Source organism: Habropoda laboriosa, unplaced genomic scaffold (genome assembly GCF_001263275.1).
Source record: "Habropoda laboriosa isolate 0110345459 unplaced genomic scaffold, ASM126327v1 scaffold207, whole genome shotgun sequence".
Lineage (NCBI taxonomy): Eukaryota > Metazoa > Arthropoda > Insecta > Hymenoptera > Apidae > Habropoda > Habropoda laboriosa.
Genome location: NW_017100397.1, coordinates 1,985,886 through 1,990,700, shown reverse-complemented (window position 1 = coordinate 1,990,700; position 4,815 = coordinate 1,985,886).

Here is a 4,815-nt window from a genome sequence, read left to right as displayed (position 1 = left end):
TTTTGAACACTATTATGGACAGTTTGATGAATTTGAACTTGAATTTTTTAATAAAAAAGCAACACGCCAGGTTACGTGGTCAATACATCAACCACGAATGGATTACGCCATGTTGGTTTTCCATTTCTATTTACAGACTCCTATCGCCCTCTACAGACGAAAGGAAGAAATATAAAAACCAAAATAAATTTAGTTCGTAAAAATTTTTAGGCAGTCTTCTTTCAAATCTATAATTACAATTTTCCTGAATTTATTTCTAATAAAGTAATTTATTTAATTCGTTAATGGTAAGTTAGATTCCTGCATAATCGACACAGCAAGGAGATGTGTTGTTTTTAATTATTACCCAGCCTTGTTAGATGTCTCAACAGTTCTCTAAATGTTTTGCCTCCTATTTCTAATGTTGCACGCATTAAATTCATATAAAAAGTTCGTATACCGTACATTTACGTAATCATTACATTATACCATTACGTAATTCGGTATTATATTGGATTACATTTAAATCATATTCGTTTGAATAATATACCAAAATAGTTTCATATTCATTAACAGGATGATAATGCAATTTAATACTCGTGCCATTAATCTCACTATCTTTAACTTATTACTTCGTAATACTGATATTGTACAGCAACGTTAATTTCGTCTCCGTGATATTTATTGACGTCAGAAATAGAAGTACAAAACAATGTGTATATGGTATATAAACATGTATATTTTTGAAAAAGCTATAGCGTTTCAGCGGATTCATAAAAGATACAGCCATGTAACCCCGTTTCACCACAGCCACTTCAAATTCGATCTACGTTCGTGGCCTACTTCCGTGGCCGTTTACGCTCGTAACGAAAGGAATCCTGGCCACGATACTTCACGGATTGTCTTTAACACTAGAATTACCGACAATTAATATGTACCTACTTTTACAAGAAACAAGTCCCTAACAGAAAATATTCATTTAAATAACAGTTCCGTCGGTAAATATTAATATATCGTCTGTAGTGAATCCTATAGGACTACACAATTTATTCGAACAGAAAAATTTTATCGTAATAACTTCAAAGACGAATTTCGCTACTCTATTTTCAAATCTTCGAGTATGCAACAAAAAGATTTGAGAACAAAGGGAAACAAAGAACAGGCTCGTTATAAAAAGTTCTTTTTATCGACTCCCGAGTTCTTTCGCGTGACATCATTACGCGAACATCCATAAATACCGGAAATTTATCTTAACTGATCAATATGTTATCGACGTCACCGAAAGTGGATTGAATTGAAATTTTATTAGTACCACTATAGAAAAATTCGCGGCAAAGGACCCTCGTCACGATAGCGAGCATATGCTTGGAATTATTCCTTTTCCAAGACGAAGTGTCGTCATCGATTGCGACACAACAATGCTACCGTGTTGGCTGCGACGTCACCGTCAGGCATTCCTTTATAGAGGCGACTCGTTGACGCGAGGAGCATCGATTTTTTCAAAAATAATCTCTGACAGAGCGCATGTTCCTCTAACTACAGCTAAGAAGGGTTCACATTATGTATTATACAGGGTGTTTTCAAACTATAGGAAAAAACCTAACCTGAAAAATTCTTGACAAACATAGGTTAGTCAAACTAATTATTTCTTACATATTGTACTTTTTTAAATTCGTCAATTAATAGTTCCGTATATATGTATATAACAATCGGTTGATCGAATACCTTGATAGTAGAACGAATTCGATCCACCGTCATTCGACATAATCCCAATATTCAGGCCATAGTTAAACAGGGGGTAGTACTTTTTTAACGTATTTTAACTTATCGCCACCATTTTCAGGTATATACACTTGTCTTTCGTTCACACTTTATAATATTGTTATCGTTTACTGCCAGTATTGTTCTATTTTCTATTTGTTACGTTTTGCAACTATATTGTTTGTTGTTTAAACAATTCCTCAAGAAAATATGTTTTTGTTTTTAGTTTGGACATCGTTGCCGTAATATACACGCGTAGAAACTATTTTTCCCGTGACGCAACAGTGAAAAACTTGTTAACCGAGAATGCGTCTGCAGCACGTGGTTGTCCTTTCCGAAGCTATGACGTCAGGTCGAAATCATGGTCACTGTGACCGATCGTCATGGAAACTGTACACTCTATGGGTACACCAACGCGAGAACGCCCACGAGATTTTAAAGTTCGACCAATGGACGCCTATACAGCTTCACGGATCAAGTCCTTGCGATAGGTCGGGAATGAAAGCACAAAAATAGCAACAGGTAAAATTGTTAAAAAATATTCACTTTCGAGTGAATCTTATAAAATCGTTTTCACCAAAATCTAAGTGCTCCAGAGGATGAATAACGGTACGAATAACTTTTTAATTCGGTAGAAATAAAAAATTCAATGAAATAAAATTGTCAAAATTGGCATCAATGAACATTAATTGTTTTTTTTAATTCTTTCACTCTCTATCTTTTATTCATTGTACTTCATCTCTCCAGTGTAGGAGAATTTATCATAAATACTAGGGAGAAGTCTCACGTGTACCTAACCTAACAGAAACACGACCTTCCAACAAATGTAATAGATACTTTTTTTGTCATTGCGTAAGTCGCGACAAGCCTACTTATTGTCTACCTTCTAACTACGCGTTTCTGTTATAAGTTTAGCCAATAAAATTCGACTAAACAATTTTCTTATTTTCACTTTCTACGTCTCTCTGTCTTGTTCATAATACAACCAGATAAAATTCTGTTAACCTAAAAGTAACATAGGGCAGTGGTATTCAAGATACGGATGAACAAACACCTTATGCGTATAAATCGTAGAAACACGGGTAGAAGGCCGATCATGGAATCCAAATTTCCATATGTATATCGCTTTCACTTATCGAGTAAAGTAAACGTGTATGCGTAGCCTTATCGATACGCGCAATAATTGCGCATGTCCTGTAACGCGGCCTTGTGATCGGCTGCTCTTCTCCACACGCGTTACTACCAGTGCTCGTTCTATGCTCAGTCTTTGCAATGTTGACAGGCTGAAACGTATGTCTAACAAGCTAAAAAGTTATGAGATTCACGAAGGTCAGCCTCGGTAGAGAATATAAAGGAGAGAAGGGGAAAGGTACGTTGGTTGGATTACGGTGTTCAGGTACGGGAGATTGTTGCACTATTTCACGTAGCTCGCTTTAACGTGACTACACCGTGACGAGGGGTTTCACTTTGCCGCAATGTTGGCAGCCACTGGCAGTTAATACATTTCCACTGGTGGGACGGTAACGCTAAATGATACGGTTTCCTGTTCACAGGAAACTCGAAACTACCCGCGGCGCACAAGGTATACCGAAACTCCGGCGCGTAACTTTATTGGATACACGAAAATATAACCTACGCGCCGAAAAATTACACGCCGACCCACAGCCATGTTAAAACTTTTCACGTATTTCGCTGCACGTAATGCAAACAAACGTCATACAGAAGGCGAGTTCTGTTAAAGAAAGTAAAATTGGAAGAGAATAGTAGAATATTTACTTTATACTATTATACAGAATTCTCTTTCCGTGATATTGGCTTATTAAAAAATTTCAACGGTGTCACCGAATGAGTAAGGTACTCGTCATGAATGATTACAATGACAATCAATTTGTTCAGCATAAATTTTCCTTCGAAAAGAAAGTAAATCTTATACGGGAAGCATTTTGTATTTTTAAAAGATAAAACAAAGTGCTTTCTACATGGATTAGTTGGTAATCCGTGTCAGCGATAGAAAAATGATTTCGGTAAGCAGGCGAGACTCGGCGTTCGTCAGCTTGTCTCGATTATCCTCATGATGTGGTTGAGGTGGGGGAGGTTGTCGGCACTGGCGAGCATCTGTGACGGAGAACAAAACGCTGGAGCAAAGAGGAACATGTTAGCGAGTACAACGAAGAGAAAACGATTCGTGAACGAGGAACGCGAACGTGCGACGAAGACGGAGAAACCTTACGCCGATTCCTCTCGAGGTCGAATATAGGAACGAAACAGAAAAAGACAGACCGGTCCAGCGGCGACCGTTCTGGCGCATACGCAACGAACGCAGTGCACGTCAGAGCCAGATACAAGAAAAAAATTATTGCACGCATGTATATTGCGATAAGAATGATAAAGATATTCACGAGTAACGAATATTGCATTTTATATGCAATCATAATGTACTTAAACATGGAGCGCAGAAGGGGCGATTCATGTGAGTTGCATATAAGAACATTTGCGTCACATTTCTTCCTTATCTACCTGCAATATCGACAGTCATTAACAAAATGTAACCCTTTCAATCACTATGTACTTAAATCATTACCTTTTATACCAATAACGCTTCGCTACAATTATAAAAAGATCAATTGCATAGAAGCTATATAAAATGATTGAAAATCGTTTAAAAAAGCAAAAACAGTGGCAGATAGAATCAGAGAAAACAATGTGAAATGTAAGACTCTTTTGTCGGAGAGAGAAGGAAACGTAATCAAATAACGCGCGGAAAAGGACAGATGAATTTGTCGTTGGAGGGAGTGAGACGAAGCATACGGTTGAATAGGAGTGGTGGGAAGGCAGCGCTAGTGGAAGGGAGAGAGTGCCACGCGACGCAGTAGGTGGCGAAAGAGAGAGAGAGGTAAACGGTGCGAAAGTGGCGGAGGGGGGGAGTAATCGAGTGGCTTGGTGAGCGGCGGACGGTATCTTGCGCGAGAGTGGGGAACGGTGGGTAGCAAGGGGGGGCGAGGACAAATGACGAGGCGCGCGAGCCATCAGGGCCGTATGCTAGAGAGCATACGACACGCGCTCTGGGAGCTATGG